We start from the raw sequence: 19,501 nt of genomic DNA, 5'->3' as shown, positions 1-19,501 counted from the left end.
TGCTTTTGAGCTTGCCTACAAAGCTCAGTGATTATGCATTGAGGGGTGTCAGCCCTTCAGGGGCTATTTGCAAGGTCTCCACTGCTAGCATGTCCAAGAGGAACATTTTCATTTTGAAGTGTGTTCCTTTTGTTCAAAGTAACTTTGCGTAGGTCCCTACTTTTTGGGATATTGGGTATGAGTCTGGTTATATTTCATTTGATCTCCTGATTACTTCACGTTACATGACTGATGGGACTATTTCATCATAAGGCACCAATCTAAAATTTGTGTTTTAAAAAATAAATTATAAATGTGTTTTTGTGGTGCTACAGATCTTTGTTAAATTCACCTGGCATCAACGTTTTTGTCGGCATGGGGTGACAGGGTGAGACACCAGTACTCTTGATCCACACTCCCACCTGTCCCCGATACCCAGGCATTTTTGTTTCCTAGATTCTTGTCCAGCGCTGTACTTATCACCCGCGGATGAGTTTATTTTCTGCTGCCGAACTGTGCTGCGCTCCCACTGTTTAAAAAATAAAAAAAAAAGTTCTCATCTCGCCAGGAGTTTGCTTATGCTCCTTTTCCTGTGAATAATGTTTATACTTTACTCTGTATTCCTTCCTGGCCTAGTGGCTAAACATTTTCTGAGCTCTTCTTTGCACGATGCCCCTTCCATGTGCGTCTGCTCCTGCCCCATTCCTGCCCACTCACGCAGAAGTGTCAATGCTGCTCTTACCCCATGCCTCCATAACACTCTCTGCCACAGTAGTCTCTCCACCAAGAGCTCTCTCATGCACCATTCCCCTCCCCCGACCCACGTCTGTCTACAAGCCGCTCCACTATCCTGTTCCATTTCTCTGCCCCCGTAAGTCTTCGATCCCCTCTTGCTCACCCCGATTCCCCACACAGCCTTCCTTGTTTTCTTTCATGCACCACCCATCCCCCGGTATCCTCCCCACCCAAGTCTGTCTTCAAACTGCTCCACTAACTCGTTCCATTTCTCTGCTCCCCTTTTCATTCCCCCCCAATTTCCCATGCTGCTCTTGATCCCTGCACAGCCCTCCATCCGTTCTTTCATGCACCACCCACTCCCCGGTATTTAGATGTCAACATTTCTAAAGAGCTAGCATTTAATTCAAATAGTTTAGTGTGAAAACTGATCTGATGCAGTGGGTGTGTGGATGCCGTTTAAATGTTGAAGTCTCTGTGCACCTTGAAACCCCGCAGTGAAGGCTTCGGCTTGGTCTGCTCCTATCCTTTACCTTCAGATCACACGTCTTGGCTGTGCTTGACATCAAGAGTCTTTTTCCAAATGTTGAGACGTGCCACGGGGAAAGGGTCTCGTGGAGTGCGCAGGTGATGCACTTGGAGGTAACTCCTAGGCATTTACCGCTCTCTGGAGCTCTTTTGCCTGTGTCTCATTTTGGTTGACTACTTAAGACATCAGAGGTGTTGCTGCATCGGCTTTTAAGAAACGCCAGGCTGTCCGCTCATCCTGCCCCCATTTCCAGCGCCGGTGATTTAGCACCTCTGGATGGTAGGGTTGCGGCAGCAATGTGCGCAAGGAATGATTGATGGCGGCGTGGAACTGCCTGAGAGGAGCCCAATGTGATCTTTTCATCCCATCGCCACAGAGCGGCTCTTCTGTCCGTGTGTTACTCGCATTATCCCACTTTACAGTTGGAATAACATCATGGGCTGGGGACAGATAAAGTGGAAAACTTGACAGCGGCCATAACTAACGTTGAAGACATGTTTGCAGGAGGATCAAATGGCTATGCCATCACTTCTGAATTTGGTTTGTTAATCGCAATGCTATGCAGCAGTCCCCTTTATGCCCCTGATTTTTTTTTTGCTATATATTATGGGGTGGAATGCGAAGCTTCTCTGCATTTTTAGGAACATTTCGCTCAATTACACATTTTTGGGAACGTTTATTACAGTTCCATCCAGGGAGCCCAGGTAAGGTGGGCGGAGGTGGGTAAACAAAAATGTCCCTTTGAGACTGCCATGTGGGATATTTTCTCTCGAGAAACACAAAAACCGTTGGACACATATACACCAAACTTGGACGAGAATTTGGTGTCTAACGTAAGAAATGTCATTTCCTTTGATGTTATGTTGCTTTATACTGCGCACCGCTGCCATTTGCACGGTCTCCAGGTGCTCATGTGGCTCTGTAAGAAAGTGGGTGGGGTGGGTTAGCGAGGGGAGAGGGATAGGGTAGAATTTGTGCTTATCTGTTGATTCGTGCAGAACTAGGAGGAACTGGCGTCTGTGAATGTGTGCTTTCTAGGTGTGCTTTATGTGCACTGGGCTTGTTGTGTCCGTAAGGGTGGTGTCCAGGCAGGGACTGGCCTAAAGGGCAATGTCTGAACCAAAAACACCAAATGCTAGTATGGGACTGTTTTTTGGGGTCAAAGTGGGCCATGTTTTTGGCCCATGTGGGCCAGTTAGATAAGTTACTTCATGAATTCATAAATGGCTGTTTGCAATCCACCGTTTGGAGAGTCCAATCAAGGAACGGACAGGCTCAGCAGGGTGCGGGTGGGCAACTACGAGTGGTAATTGGATACATCGGTCCTGCTGGAGATTTTTAGGATGTGAGGCCAGCCAGAGATGGACCTAGTTGCCACGGAACAGAACAGGCAATGCCATCAGTTTGCTTCCTGTATGGACATGGGCAGAGGATTGCATTGCACCAGCACTGGGGGTCGGGATGTGGACTTATGCATTCCAAACCGACCACCCCTAATTCACAAGGTAGTCTGCAAGATCAGGGAAGCTCTGGGGCTGCGGTTGATTCTGATAGCACCGCAGTGGCCGGCTAGACCACAGTTTTCAGCGCTGATAAGGCTGACGACACCCTGCCTCGGAGAGATTAGCCCTAGCAGCCTAGTTCCTGAAAAGGTGACCCTGCAACACCTGCCGCTGTCTCGGGACAACCTTCGGACCATACAGAAAGCAAGCAGAGACCAGCTACTGCTGCTGGGCCAAGGAAAGGGGCGTAGACCCATTGGCTTGCACACTCAATCAGGTGCTTTCTTTCTGTGCTGAAGATTTTGGAGTACAAGTCGACACATGCCGTACCTACCTGGCAGCCATAGGAACGTACAGAAATGTGGACAACATGTCATTCTCCACTTCCAATTTAATCATCAAGAGCCATCTCACCGGACTGATGTGGTTGTACCCCCTCTGTCAAGCGTCCACACTCAGTCTGGGAACTCAATGTGGTGCTGGGCACCCTGTCGCTTAATCCATTTGAGCGCATAGCGCCCACCAACACTGCGTTCCATTGGGACAAGGTGGTGCGTTTCACTCACCCTTTGTTTCAGCCAAAGGTGGTGTCTTCGTTTCATCTCTGCAAGGAAATAGTTCTGGCAAAAAAATTTCCGAATCCAAAGTCGGAGGCATAGAAGGTCTTGCATTGTCTGGATGTCGGGAGAACCCTGAAGTTCTGTCTGGACAGGATGAAGGGTTTCCACAAGTCAGATGCATTATTCATCACTTTCGAAGCCTGGAGGTCAGGCATCAAAGGCCTCAATAGCTAGATGGATGGTCGCAGCCATTAAGGAGGCCTACAAGGGTTAACACACAGATTTACCAGGAAATCTTCACACTCATGCAGTCAGGGCCAAGGCCACGGCTGTCGCGTTCCAGATGCATGGGCCGTGGCAGACCTACGGCAGGGCAGCTATGTGTGCTACTCCCTCAGTATTCTGAAAGTATTATTGTCTAGACAGCAGTGCACGCTCAGATGCGGCATTCGGGCAAGCATTTCTGAGGAAACTGTTCACTTAAGGGTTTCAACATCCCACCTCCCTAGGTGCTATAATCAGTGGTAATTGCCCATGCAGTATGGAGAAAAGGGGATGGAACGTAGGAGTAATTACAAGTTACTCACCGTAGTGACTAACATACTCCTAGTCCATAGTCCCCTTTCCTCCATATGTCCCCTCCATCCCCCTAAAAAAGGAATGTAGTTAGGCAGTTTAATCTAGCTGATGCGTAAAAAGGGGACTGAGATGTGGCACCAGAGGACAGAATCAAGGGAGCGCATGCTCCCAGGCCCACTCGTGCGGCTAAATTAAAAAGGCAAAGGCTTTTTTTGGTGAAAACGGTTCTGTTCCCGTCCCCAGCGACGGACACCCCATGCAGTATGGAGTAAAGCGGACTACAGACTAGGAGTACGTTCGTCACTATGGTCAGTAACTTGTAATTTCTGATTTCTTTGTTGCAGGTTTGTGAAGTTTTTTCAGGGGGTAGAGGAGCAATGTTCTGGGGATGATAAAAATGTAAACCTTCCCATTCAAATTCATATGGGAACCTTGGCTGCAGTGCAGCGCCAAAACCGCTGGACGCATGGGCATCAAACTTGGACGAGAAGTTGGTAGGTAGGGTCACTGTGCCTGGATCCTTGTTTGACCCGAATGATATTCTGCGATTCCCATTTGTTCCAATAAATCCATAATTAAATTATGGGGGAAAATGTACGGTGAGGACATCCTCTCGTTGAAAAATGGCTTTTGAATCCACAACTCTATGTGCAATAAAAATAGACAAATATTTAATACCTAATTTTGCTTGAATTTCGTTTAAATTGTATTTATATAGCGCTTGCGCCTAAGCGCTTTAGAAAAGAACTAAAACGGTACAATAAATGTATGAATGTTAGATGTCAGAACCAGCAGAAACAAAATTGTCCTTAAAGATAGGATTTAAAAAGAAAGTGGGATAGCATTCCGGTGCTTAGGTGAGAGTAAAGAAAACGAACGAAAGCGAGAAAACACAGATGTCGAGGAACAACTAAGAGAATGAAGGACTAAGATTAATTAGTGGGAGAAGGGGAATAAAACGAGGAGCCGGTCTGATAGCACATCGAGTAGAGCGCTCGCTTTAACATCTGTGCAGAGCCTGCTGGAGGTTCGAATCCCAGCAGGGCCAAACTCAGCCTTTCATCCTTCTGAGGTCGATAAATTCGCACCACACACCTTGGTGCAGCGCTCAGATGCCTGAGGGTTCGTAGTGCTATAGAAATGCTAAATTATTATTTTTATTATTAGAGAACAAAGCTAAGGCGGGGCTAAGCCAAGAAGATCTTTTAGAAACAATACAGAGACAATTGAGGAATAGACTGGCTTCAAAGACACAAGCCTTACCATCAAACTTTGCACTCAAAGTGCCTGCCAGTGTTTACTCAAAGCAGTCTTCTCAAACTTCATAACGTAATTGGAGTTGTAAATGCGCTTCTAGTGTAATACATTTTTTTAACCAGGTCTGCCTACATCCCGCCCAGCCCCGCTCCCCCCGATTTATAAGCACTATGTGTGTGTTCTTCACTGAAGTCCCGTTGAAAACAAGAATTGGCAAAGTCAAAGTTTTGGCTTGTGTATAATTCTCTGGCATTTTCCAGTGCCTTTACGGTGCCTTCACAAACCCAACCCGTTGGCATTGCCAGTGATTGTCTTAATTTGTATCTGAAGACTTGCAGCCTCCGGGCACAGGTCCTTTGGTGACCCGTTTAGTGGACTTGTTAAGTTTCGTGCTCCCTAATGAACACCTGTCCGAGGACATTGTTGACAAGGCTTTTCACGAGAGGCAAATATCTTGGATTCAGTGCAGGCAGGGCAGCCAGTTTGCTAAAGTTACTGCAAGTGCTGGGTTCTCAGGGTGCAGGGCAAGCAGCGGTTATTAGAGGGGATTAGTGCGCGCAGCTGGCGAGCAGATGGTATGGCTACTATGCCAAACTGAAGGAGGCGCTCTGAAGGAGGAACTTTCACACCACCGCCGGTTCCCACCCTTCATATTCTGTACATTTCTCTAGCCACTACCAAGACTTCGCTTCGCTGTGATTTGTCAGCTGTGCCGCTCTTCTAGTCTAGTAGTCTGTCTTGGCATATTCTGCCTGGGCATCGCCAGGCTTTCAGGCGCCGATGGATGTTGGCCTTGAACCTTGGAATGCGCCTCGCTCCCCAATTAACTTGTCTCCTGGGCTTAGAAAGGGAAGTTTGGCCTTCCTAGCCTCCTTCATTTTGATCCCATTCAGGCTGGAGCGGAGAGACAGACCTGGCCCTGACCCCATCTGATCCCCGCTGTCCTAACTGTGGGTCAAGCGCGTCTTTTTTAAAATGCTTGGAAACCCTATAATTATAGCAACAAACAACGCACAATTTGAAAGGCATATGTCTGATTTCTCGCTTGGCAAGCTGCTAACAGTAATTCTCTTTTGGCATTTCTAAATGTATACCCACGCATTGTGAACTCCTTGTGGCCTTCTGGTCGTGTGGGGTTTATGTTGCAATGCCACCTTGCAGAGCCCAGGCCAGAGAACACATAACAGCCTAACTGTGCATATGTTCTGAATCTTCCCTCTTCCCACACTGCAGCCAGTGCAAAGTTTCTTGCCACCCTTGGCAAAGAAAGTGAACTCTTCTGCCGGCAGGCATTGCGTCTTTGGACTAATTGGCAAAGGCCTGCTGGCGGTGCCTGAGTGTGCCGCCTAATCCTGCCTTGTCCTAGAACAGGCCATGTGCAGGAATGTGTCTCTGTCGTATTGGCTGGAAGAGAGCACGTGCCGCCATCTGACGCATCCTTTCTGAACAGACGGCGATACGAACTTGAGCACCAATGCCTGGAAGTGGGGGAGATTTTCAGGAACACAAAACTTCAATTGGTCTGTGATTGCGTGAATCTTTGAGAAAGCTCCCTAACAGAATGCCTTCTGAAAAGGTGTGCATACTTGAGCTTTTTGAATTTGCTATTAGAGTTCTGCTGTATTTCTCTCACAGAAAGTGAGTCCTGCTAAACGGGCCTCTTTCTAACGGTAAATAATATAATACCCACGTGTCCTCTTGCTGGACCTCGTCTACTGACACACCAGTGGCTGCAATGACATTTGTCAACATGCTGCTACTGAGCAAAATCTGTAACAGCCAATGGAATCCGATACATTCCCACAGCCATGGGCAGCCTTTAACAGTGGGCACCAAAATATACAACCCATGGCTGAGTGGCAGAACTTTGTTTAAAAATAAATATGTAAACTTTTCTATTTTGATATAGTGGCCTCTGAGGAGATGTAGGTATAATTGCCAAAACCGATCTGATGTAATTGTTTTATCAGCTAGTTTCCTGTAATTTCTCCAGCTGCCAGGGCACTTTGTGTATTGCTTTCTGGGGCGGGTGGATTCATTGACACAGATGTTGTTCCCAGCCCTCGATGCCCCTTTGTTCTCTGCTGGGAAGGTTTAACACCTCAGGAGGACAGGCCACACCCTGGGGGCGGTGGGGGTTGGCAGGTTGATTGCTGGGTACTCTTCGAGGGGATTTGTGCAACAGAATGGGGAAGTCAAACCACGGGGATAAGTCTTTTTGATCTCGGGCAGACAGGAGAAGAGGAAAGTATAGTGAAACTAAGGATGAGTAGAGAATTTATACCAAATTTATACCAAGAAGAAAGGTCACGTCATCTTGAAAATGCGGAGGAAAAATGTCCTTCCTGTGACCCCTCCTAACGTCTTGCAGACAAGGCATTCTGCGAGGTGACATCAGAAACCAAAACCCTTGTTACAAAAGCAATGGTTGGCCCCTTACAGGAGGCTTGCATTGGCAAAATCCACTGTGGCAAAATGACTGTACACATAAGGGGTTAGAACACCCACTTATTTGAATCCTCTTCATAGTACCATCTTCGTGAGGTTTCTTACAAAATTTCACTGGGACCTTGTTGGGGTAAAGACTGCCCAAAGTCCACAGCCATTGGGGTGAAGATAAGGATTTCGCAGGAGGGTGCATACCTTTTCCCTAACCGCTTCAGTGGAAAACTTGAAGTTTGGAAAGCCCGACTGCTGCTTCAATGCTGGTACCCAGGACACTGCCTGCTCAAGTGGCAACCCTGCAAGTGTCCATGGCAAGCTTCCTGGCTGGGATGCCCAGAAGGAGAACTCCAATTCCGTCCGAGAACCCAAGATAGCATCTTCCAGCACCCCAAGACTACAGGAAGTTAGTCCTGACTCTTCCCGCATCTCCAAACTCCTGTGAGACAGTCTGAGCGCCTTCAAGGCCTTTTGAGTCACTGCAAGCATCTACCTGAGCTGCTTTGGGCATTCTATGCTTCAAACTGCTTCAAGCACTTCCAAGCCCACCGGCTCAACATCATCTGTCTGTTTCCCAGCTTCCTAGAGCAATTACTGCTGCAGAAACGCAATGCTCTATTGAATCCAGTAAAGCCAGCTCACCGCACTTTGGCACTGTTGAGCCTCTGAACCATATGGATCTGCTTGCCATTGCTTACCCCAAGCCTCTTCAAGGCTCAGACTGTTGCAGCTTGTTCAATTGCACTATGTTGATTAATCCCATCAAACCAGCCGGACCCACTCAACCCAGACTTGATGCCTGGGTCGAAAAGGTCGAGCTACTGAAAGAAGACATTAGAGTTCTGCAGTGTTCTGTGCCTCTGGCCTTGTTCTATGTGCAACACTGACATTTAAGACCCCATTTCTAGAACTTCAAATTTTCTCCAAAGACTATTTACCTGCATGCCTCTGTTCTTCACTACCCAGAGGGCCCTTTTCACCAGAAGTCTGCATTATCTGTGCATTTCCTTAAAGGAGTGAGTTACATTTTTTTTCAATAATTTGTTTGTCCTTTTAGTTTAATTAAATAAGTCTTATTTTTTTAGAACCTTGGTTGGACTTTTTTTTATTTCATTATTCAGTGTGCTATTGTTGTTTGGATGCTTCCATGCTGGCTTACCCCCATCTGAAGTGTATAGCATGCCCTTGCCCCATGCTACCATAAAGAGGAGAAGGAGGTGTGCCCCTCACGTTGTGCCATTGTCAGCTTTATGATTGAGATCCCTGCTGTTTTAGTACTAGTGTGGGACTGAGAAGGAGTTTAGAAAGCACTGTTCATGCATGTACTTGGGCAGACCAGTAGTCATCATGGTCAATGTTTGTCAAAGTTACAAATCGTATGAACCCATGTTTGTATTATCATATTTTCAATTGGTTTGAATGAAGCTAAAAAGCACATTCCATGTGTATCTGTGGCTACCCACAGATTCAACGTATTTATTTGTTGTAGTGCTAAGCCGTTACCTGAATTGAGGTGGTGCTGTGCACATTACTATAGGAAATTAATATTTTCTACAGCTGGATTGTGTATATTAACCTGTTCCAATTTGCACTGTTTTTCGTGAATTAATGTTTCACGATTATCTTTGTGTGGTCTGTGCATGCATTGTCCCCCATAGGACCGCATCAAGTACTAACAGTTTCCAAGTCGTGTTTCAAAATCGCGCACAATTTGTCTTTGCTTATCATGGATCCCTTTCTAGCAATGGATCTGGTGGACATAATGCTGATCTCACTGAAGCCATGTTTCTTAAGCAATAAGCCACAGGCTGAGGGCATTACTGTGTTGGCCTGTAACTATGAGCCCTAGGGCATTACCTGATGCAGTAAAGCCCCCCTGGTGAGAGACTTACTGCTATTAGCACCCCAGCCTGTTAGACCGGGGTACTAATAGTGTCTTTATTTTATTTGCAAAACGGTAGTGTTTCACAACTGAAAAATAGAACAAAAATACATGGGGCCTCATTACAAGAGTGGCAGAATGGGTTAATGGGTGCCGCAAAAGGATGCAGACCCGTTAATACCATTCCGCCACATTACGAGGTCCCCTCGCGGGACCCGCTCTGCACGTCTGGTTTTACCAGACGTGCAGAGCGGGTCCCGCGAGGGGAAGAGGGAGCTAACAACGGGCCGGTCGTAATCAGCCCGTTGGTAGCTCCCTCCCCCATTCCCATTCAGCCCTATTGGGGCTGAAATGGGAATGGGGACGGTCGGGCCCGGGTTCCTGGAGGGAGGAATTATCGGGCCCTCTGAACTCGGAATGGCCCGGTAATACCCCATTCTGGGAACCCGGACCCGATTTTGGCGGCAACCATGCCGCCAATAGCGGCATGGCTACCCACAGCATCATAATGAGGCCCATGTAGCCCCTTCTACCCGTTCCCTGGTGGCCATCTTGTTTTCTTTTTGTTCCCCTTTTTGCATGGCCACCATGGAAAGGGAAAATGGATTGTGTACAGTCCCTTCAGCCCGTTCCAAAGTGGCCATCATTATTTTTGTTCTATTTTTCAGTTGTGAAACACTACCGTTATTGCAAATAAAATTAAGACACTATTAGTACCCCGGTCTAACAGGCTGGGGTGCTAATAGCAGTAAGTCTCTCACCAGGGGGGCTTTACTGCATCAGGTAATGCCCCAGGGCCCATAGTTACAGGCCAACACAGTAATGCCCCCAGCTCGTGGCTTATTGCTTAAGAAACATGGCTTCAGTGAGATTAGCATTATGTCCACCAGATCCATTGTTACAAAGGGATCCATGATAAGCAAAGACAAATTGTGCGTGATTTTGAAACACGACTTGGACACTGTTAGTACTTGATGCGGTCCTATGGAGGACAATTTGTATTTGTATTTATATTTATTTTATTTGTATAGCGCAGACCAGGCCCGGAGGCTACCGGGCGCATTCCTTAAGGCAATGGTTACATAAGTTGCATACAGTGATGATATATCAAACAATAAATATGGCATAGAAATAGACATAGGTAGGTGGTACAACGATACATGGGATGTCAAGTAATACTTCCTTACATAGGTTTTTGCAACACGTTTTAGAATGAAGCTTAGGCATTGGAGGAGGCGAGCCAGCATTTGGCTCTATGTTTGAAAAGGTTGAGGGAGGGGAGGTTTCTGATAGTCAAGGGGACGGTATTCCACAGTTTGGCTGCCAGGACTGGGAAGCTAGAACCACCAGCTGTTTGGAGCTTGTATCTAGGTATCAGTAGGCTCTGGTTCAGGGTAGATTTAAGTGAGTGTACAGCGTGAATCGTGAGGAGAGATAAGTGGGGGCCAGATTGTTCATGCATTTGTAGGTAAGGGCAAGCGATTTTAGTGAGATCCTTTGGGTGACTGACAACCAATGAAGGTTCTTCCTGGTATCCGAAATGTGTGCAGATCTGGGGATATTGAGGGCTGCCCTGATGGCATTATTTTGTATAATTTGGAGCTTGTCTAGGTTACACTGATTAGTGCCCTGGTACAATGCATTGCAATAGTCAAGTTTAGACATGACCAGGGTCCTAGCAAGGGTAGTGCAGTTGTGCGAGGAGAGGAAAGGGCGACATGCTGTGATCAACTTGCAGGTATAGGCGGCGGCGGCCGCAACTGCATTGGTTTGTCTGTGAAGGGAGAGGGTGGAGTCGAGGTAGATTCCAAGTGTTTTTGTGTCTTTGGAGACTTTTGTTATATTTCCATCGATGTTAAAGGAACTGAACATAGGGTTCAGCTTGTTTAGTCTTTGCTGAGTACCTAGGATGAGGAGCTCTGTCTTGTCATCATTGAGACAGAGCTCATGTTGGGCCATCCAAGTTTGAATGACATGGTAAACATCATTCAAGGCTTTTGAGTCTAATGTGTAATCACCCGTGATTACACATTAGATAATCACCCAATGCATGCACAGACTACACAAAGATAATCGTGAAACATTAATTCACGATCTTCAGGGCTTATCTAGTTTATTTTAAGTGTATTTATTTGCTGCACCAAAACCTTTCAAAATAATTTAGCAATTTTTTAATTTAGTGAACAGTATGCAGAAGCATGATATAGAGTACATTCTAAAAAACCTCAGTTTTGCACTACCTAATACCAGCTAAGCCTTTGGAAAAACATCACCTCTTCTCCAATCCAGTCTGTATCTTTTCACAGCCCCTTTCTAGGATTCAAAGATGTCTTCTCATATTCCTACCTTCAAAGAATGTCAATTTTAATATTAAATATATGTTGAGTAAAATCTAAAGTAGCACTGTCGTACTTGACCACACTTAGAAAAACAGGAATAGTTCCCCATACACCTGTACAATCCCATTATCTGGCCTTTAACATCTCCAGGCAAAGAAGCACATTAAAAGGCTAGTTGGATGCATCCTATCTTGCATTAGATTAAAATCAACTGGTGTCCCCCTTCCCCCTCAACCATGTGAAGTCCACACACAGCAAGGAGTTTCCACTTAGAGGAAACCATGTAATGTAAAGCAGTGCAATGAAATAATTTGATGACTAGCCATGAGTGTCCAATGAGCAGAGCACCTTGCATTTTGCTCTGTTGCACAAAGCTCAATCCACGTGAAGATTCGAGGATGCATAAGAGGTTTCTATACACCTTCTGAAGGAGTGAGATCTTTCAAAGGCTATGTCCTAGTATAAGCAATGGGAACCTTTAGCGACAATGACTGAAACCCTCTGAAAGGAGGACCAATTTTACAGTGCATATTAAGGCATTTGTCAAAGCCAGGTCCCTTAGAGGGGTGGCACCGCTTTGGACGATCATTTGACAAACCCTTGCCTAATGCCTGGGGCATGGTGCGTGTGCCTGGGCATGATCCACATATGGCCTCTGGGCCTGACATCATAGTGGTGACACCCAGTCCTTGGTTGCCGCGACCTTCATCCCAATGCACAGGCATTAAGACTTAGTTCTTCATCCCCCTGGGCTGATGTATTTTTCATGATTGAGAATTGGTAAATGTGAGGACTTTGTTCAAGAATCTTATTTAGGGTCGCGTTTCCCAGTTTTTTCTTCACATGAAGGACAGGAGTTCTGTTAGATTGAGCTTCTGGCGTTGAGTGCGTGTGGCGACTACGTCTCTAAGCAGTAGGTGCATATTTTCTACTCTGAAAGGGTATAGGAAATTGAACCTTATTTTTTTTTAATTGTTCTTTTTGATACGCGTTAGTGGGGAGTGCGTGGATAGGTTAATGTCGGTTTGGTTTGAGTTGCCTGATAAGAATACGTTCCTGCTAATTGGTTTTTAGCTTGGTGTTTGGTTTGGTTGAAGTTGGGATTTGTATGGTCTTCTATGGTTTGTCAGGATGGAGCACTTCTCACAACTGCATCACCAAGTTTAGTTCCACAGCCCTATGCTATGATTCTCCGGTGAAGGAGGAGGTGGTGGTTGTGTCAGGAAATTCATTCAAATTGTTTGTTTTGAAATGGTTTGGCAAAATGACTGCTGCTCTGCAGGAGTCCAGGGTTAAGTAGTGGATACAATGCATATTCAGCCCCACACTGCAACTAAACCAGCAGTGATCCCACTCATGCTTCTCTGTAGTCCCTTATTCCTCAGTCTCCCCACCGCCTCCTTGGCTCCCCTGTCACATTTTCTTTAGGTCTTAGTCCTTCAACCACCTCCTTTGCTTCTTTTGTTGACACCTCCTCCTTGGCTCGTACTCTCTCCTCCACTTCCCTTGCTCCTCCTACAACCTTCATCCCACTCACTGGCTACAGTCTCACTTTTCTCCAACTGACTACTATCACCTCCACCTTGTGCTAACACATACACACTTCTGCTCTATGGGCTCTCTTTTATATACCTGTGCCCTCCCTGTGGCCCGAGCTCCCCATCAGGGTTTGCACATGTGTATGATTGCTTTTACTAGAGAAGAATTCGACTTTCGCTAATTAATTATTTGTGTCAATTGCATCGATTTGATTATTGTGGGTGTCCTCCATTTGGAGAAGTAAGCCTATGTATGGCTGGTCCGCCATCTTGAATTTTCATGCAAGTCTTGTAGAAGTGAGTGGTAGCTTTGTGTTACACCAATGAAGCAGTATTGTTTTTGGTGGCACCGGTTTTGCAGATTGTTCTCCCTGATTCGACTCCAGTAAGCAGTGTTACCATTCTGGGTGCAATGTAATTTCCCCAAGTGAAGCTTGAGGTGCATTTCCAACCTTGAGACCTGCCTGTAAGGTCCTGCAAGGTTCCAAACTTCACTGACACAATCTGCAATCTGTATGTTTCTTAAAGGATCAGATGTTCTGGTGACGAGCCCATCTCTCCTTACCTGGGCGGAGTGGGCGTGACACAGGGACCCTCCCTATACCACCTGCAGGATCTGCATCACTGAGTATGTGGTGGCAGCTGGACTCCATGCACACAGGTCAAGCAGGGGAGCATTGCCACACCAGTTAATACCATGCCACATTCATGCATCTGAGGTTTCTTGAAGTAGCGTTGAACTACCAAGAAGACAAGAATACATGCACTTGCATGACTATTGCTACATACCAAACATGGCAATCTCTACACAACAGAAGGTTACTAAAAGGCATTTTATTTTTGTTAATATTCAGTGGCAGTAGTTTTAAAATGTTCTTTGTAGGAACACGCATTACATTGAGCATCTAGATTACCCGTAGATCTTTCCTGACCCGACTGATGCATTTGTTCCACTTCTTGCTCTTGAATTTCATCCCGTGCGATATTACTCAACTACAAACTATTAATCAAATAAAAGTGGGAAACCTTATTTAACATAGATATGGCATGTTTCCATTGGAGAGATTTGCGGGGTATTTCTGGAAATGCGTACAGTCCCGCAACAGTCCGGAGTAATTTGGGTTTGGATGCAGTCTGAAAGGTAAACGGTTTGGTCTGGGCAAGAGCCTGGTACACATTAGCTGTTGTCAGAGGCCCACCGCTTGGTGGATTTAGTAGGATTAATGTGTTCTCCTGGAGTGCGGCCTATGGACCAGGAAGCATACTCCATCCTAGGGGAATAGACCGCATTCCACAGATTGCCTCTTTTGGACTCTAAAACAACCCAGCCTGTGCTGTTGATGAGGGAAGCCCTGAGTCTGTACTTATCCAAAAAAGAAATGCTGTGATCCAACAGCAGTGATAGCTTGAAGATGGCGGGTGTCGTTATAAATGTTAGTCGTTATGAATGTTGATCCTTGCTGAAGTATTTATTTATTTATTTCAATTCTTGGTAACTCGCCACATCGCCCGTAGGCTTCAAGGCGCACAATAAACAAACAACAAACAATGAGCAAACAAACAAAAGAAAATCAGGAAAGACTGAAGGAGTTAGCAGGAAGTAGAAGTGGGCGGTCAAACAAACCACACAGTGCTCTGAGTTTGTCAGCGTTTAATGTTGTGACCTTTCCACACGGATCGAAATTAAGATTGGATAAACAGGAGCTAAAAGCAGCTCCTGGGTATCCAGCATAAAACCAGCGACCAGGAGCTACCACTGGGCAACGAGGAGCTAGTAAATGGCTCTCCAAAATCTAACTTCCACATAAGATGCAAACATAGCCTTTGTCCATTATTTGGGACCCCCATATGCTTCAATTGCCGAATAGATGTGTCCTACTGTTTATTTCACTTCAAAAAAATGTATTCGGCATAGGCCATAAAATCTTCATTCAAAAGTATGCAATTACAATTCACCTTAATTCATCATGATAAAAACTACATCCCTAGCAGGGGGTGACCTAGAGATCTCATTAAAAACAAGTCACAGAGTCAATGCAATCAGCAAGATCTCTAAATAAAAAGAAGGCGCTATATCTGGTACATTTTATATGCATCTAATTCACCACCCACATGGTAGCCCTGGCTTGTTCTGTGGCTTTCCAGACCTCCATGTAGAAAATAAATTCAGAGGAGCAACTACTCTGTTTTAGTGTTTTATAGCACCCACATGCTGCATTTTGCCGGCTGACGAGCGCTTTGACACCCTGCAGCGTTTTGGGAAATAGGGCTACGACCCAGAACCCTACCCCGAGAGGGCTCAAGCACCCTCAGGTGCTTTGTGCTGTACCTGTGATTGCTGCTTGCCACTCGAGTGAGGTTGGGATTCATCTTGTAAGTTCCCAGATAACTTCACTGCCATGGCTCTGCTCTTGTTTGACTTAACTTTACCCTGACAGATTATTCTTGGGGTTCCACTGGCATTGTAACTACAAGGGCCCCTCAAGCCAGGGCTGGTCTCCTCTTGGCATGATCTGCATAAAGCACTCCTTGCTAACTTCCCCCCTGTGTGAATTCCCTTCACTTTTTACGAGAACTTTCAAGGACATATTAGCATGATAAATAGTTTGCGGCAAGTAGCAGTCATTGCTGACGGAGACCCATCTAAGCATCATTTCACTGTAGGCAATTGCAATTTCATGGTACCTACACACAGTTTTGCACATTGGGTAATTAGCCGCACTAGAAATATTTTTATTTCCAGCACAAGTGCCTGCCTTCTCCGAGAATTTAATAAATCATTCTAGAGCGCAAATCTCACTCGGTGTAAATATTTTTTTCTTTTCCTTCGCAAGCCCCTACATGTGCTAGAAATTAATGTGTATTGTGCTCCGATTTCCAGCACAGCACTGCCCATACTACGAAGCTTTTTCTCATTTCCGTGCAGATTAACCTTGTACCAGAACTGTTTACCTTTCTAGCAAAATGGCCCACGCTTGAGATGGAAATGAAAAAACCCACTGCAATGCAGTGGGGCATGTTAAGGCCACGTGGGAGATGACCACGTGTCTTCCAATGTCATAAATCGGAGATATTTTCTGCAGCCTCTGACTCCAAACCCTACCTTCTTACTGGACCATAGGCCTCCTATTTAAATGTCACTCCCTGCCCTGCGTTCCCGTTGCCCAGGGGGTGTGGTGGTCCAGGGGATTAGGGGGCAACTAAACAATGCAAGGTCAGGAGCAGACTCTTCACAGGAACCCGATTAAGTGTAAAAGAGCAAAAGATAGTAGCCAGCATCCATTAGTACAGACTTTTGTACAGGAGAGATGTTTAGAGGACTGAGCAGGTAGAAGCCATTGAGCTGCAGTGCGCCACCCACACCTACCTTCCTTTCATTTCTCCTGTAGTCCTGGAGATCAGGGGATAAAAACTCAGACCGTTCAGAGAAAAACCGCCACTGAGATATAGGGTTTCTAGCAAGAGGAACATAACCATTACGGACAGATCCCAAAGGTGAAGGTGGCACAGGCCCAGCAGAGAAGAAGGGCAGACTGTGTGTGAATGGAGCTTAGAAGGAGAAGTCAGCACATAGTGCTAGGAGCCATTTTGAACGTAGCATGAGCATTGCTGCCTAGGAGTGTGGCAAGGGAACTGTGTGTGGGAACCGCATAGGAGAGAGAGTTCTAAAAGCGTTGAAGGCCCCAAAGGCAGGGCAAGATGAAGCGTGGCAATAGCATAGGAAGGAGGTGATGGAGAAGAATCCACAGAGTAAGAAGCCTGACAGAAGAGAGCAGAAACGACCGAAGCTCCGACCCAAGGCGGAGGGATGCAGGTGAGTGCAATGAACCGCTGATAATCCACTGAAATTGAACAATAATCCACAAGGGGCTGGAAGGGGATCAATAGATTATTCACAGAAAACAGTTGCTATGCAGCTTCTTCACTCTAGTCCTGCTTATTCACAGTCATGTCCAATCCCCTAACATACTGGTTCTTCGGTTATGTCTGCCAAAATGTCTACTCCGGGGGCCACCTTATAATGGTATTTGGTGTGAAAACATGCAGTGCCCATAAAATAACAGGGCCTTTACCAATGGGTCTCTTAATTGGTTAGTAAAACAGTTTCAATCTGAGCGAGATTCTCCACCCACCGCTGGGTCCTTTTCGCATTCAGTTCCCTTTTCTTCCACCTCCAGTTCCCTGAATCATGCCAGCGTGGTCCTCCTAAACACTGGGTCCTCCTAAACACTCTTTTCTCATTAATAATGTAAAGTTTTGGTGAGCCATCGATGATCAAATAGCCCAAAATTCGGGTGAGTTGGGGTGTTTACAAACAAGTTCATTCAATGCAATTTCTTAACTTTCCTAGATTGTCTGAAACACTAAAAGCTGTTTTTGATTGGCCCTTACTGAATAGCAATGAATACAGACGGTTTCCAGAGCCATGCAATGTTCCCCCACCTACGTTTCAACAGTGCTTGTTTGGCAGGGCCTTTAGAATGGAGGAGCATCATGTGATGATTCATCAGCATCTTTGTGCTGCCTGCCACATGACTTTGACGCCAAGGCTAGCACTGCAGTTTCCACTGGACCGGGAGAAGGTTGCATTTCACAAGGGGTTAATGAAGACTGCAAGGAATGTGGAAATAGCAGGTATTCGGCTACGGTGGCAAATGCTAGAGTAAAAGAATGCAGATTTAAAAGATAGCGTGGTCTGTGGAGCTGAAAGAGGGAGAGTTTTATGACAGAGGGAGTTTTCAACATGATTCAAAGTGTTGGACAGATTTACACCAGATTTGCAAAAGCATGCTTTCAGGACCGGGCCACCACCCCATGCGCATCTTTAGTGCAATTAGGTTCAGCAGTTCGGGCTTTAGCCACAACAAAATTCCATCAAGCTTTGCAACAAAAATAACCAAATTCTGGTCTATATTATTTATTTAAAATATAAGCCACCCAAAAACTGGTTAAAATGCTGTTAATTCAGGCACCAGCATTTTTTCTGGACCGCCAAAACACACGTTTTCTGGTGGGGGCTCGGATCTGCCGTCAGGCCTGACTGGCCAGTTGATCAGGCTCCTACTGGCAAAGAAATGCCTGAATCACCGGCACTCATAATACCGATGCCGGTGATTCAGGCAATCCCATCTCATGGGATCCTATTGGGCTCCATGGGAATGGGAACTTACGGTCTCTCCGCTGCCCGTAATATCACAGTAATACCAGGATATTGGGTGGTGGAGACAGAAAGGGCAGTTTGCCGGTACCCCACTAGTAATAAGGGTGGGGTAATGGCAAACTCTTAATGGGGGCCATAATGTTGCACAGGTTAAGTCATATGTTGCATAGTTACTGGTGTAGTGTATGAAATCCGTTATTACTGTTACTATTTCACAACTACTGAATGTTGAACATTTGTCAGTCTTGTTAAGAGTATAGGCACACATCACAATGGCCATATTTGTGAAAGCCAGACTTCTTGTGTGAGCCATGTTCCTGTGTTGGCTGGTTTTCTTGGTGATAGCTCGGTCTTCAAAGTTGGGACTATGGAACTAGCATTGGCGTTTTATTAATGTATTCAGTAGGTCCTTTAGCCAGATGAATAATGCCAATTGTTATAGAGTATTATTATAAATGGCATTGCTTCCACCTGAAAATGATGTGATGTAACGTTATGCTGATTAGTATTCATCCTCTCTTTTGCTAATAAGTCTTCTCAGTTCGGTTTGGCTGCCCTACGTCTTGCTGTTTTGGTGTTCTGTTTCTTGCAGCCTCTCCCACGAAATATTGTTGAAATGGGTTTAAAATCATCCCATTCACTACCATTTCTTCTTGTTCTTATGAAGTCTTCTTTTGGGATATTTATTATAATAATCTGCTTACGTCTACTTGTTGCATCAGTTGGTTTTCTGTGCGTTCTAGTTTCTAAATGATTATTTTTTATCATGATCTCTACATCCAAGAAGGTGATGGTACTTTTATTATAGTGAGAGCTGAGGTGTATGTGGACATCGTTATTATTGATCTTAACAGTGGACCCGGTCAATTCTAGTTGAGTGACTTCTAAAATTGTAAACATATCTAATGCACATTCTTATGGTTTTTCCAAACCCTCATTCATTCTAGCAAGAGCATGTGTGATCTCACAAAATTGTTGCCCATGAAAATATTGGCCAA

At 45.5% G+C, this 19,501-nt stretch overlaps 1 protein-coding gene across 3 annotated transcripts in view; it reads left to right on the top strand.

Annotated features, from left to right (window-relative positions):
- The window catches only part of FNDC3B (fibronectin type III domain containing 3B), a 796,261-nt gene that overhangs the window by 487,473 nt on the left and 289,287 nt on the right, over positions 1–19,501 (top strand). The gene's annotated exons all lie outside the window — the stretch shown is intronic.

The sequence above is a fragment of the Ambystoma mexicanum genome, chromosome 10 (genome assembly GCF_040938575.1).
Source record: "Ambystoma mexicanum isolate Mex_15411 chromosome 10, UKY_AmexF1_1, whole genome shotgun sequence".
Classification (NCBI taxonomy): domain Eukaryota; kingdom Metazoa; phylum Chordata; class Amphibia; order Caudata; family Ambystomatidae; genus Ambystoma; species Ambystoma mexicanum.
The sequence above is the reverse complement of the archived record's forward strand: the minus strand, read 5'-3'. Positions and strand labels throughout refer to the sequence as shown.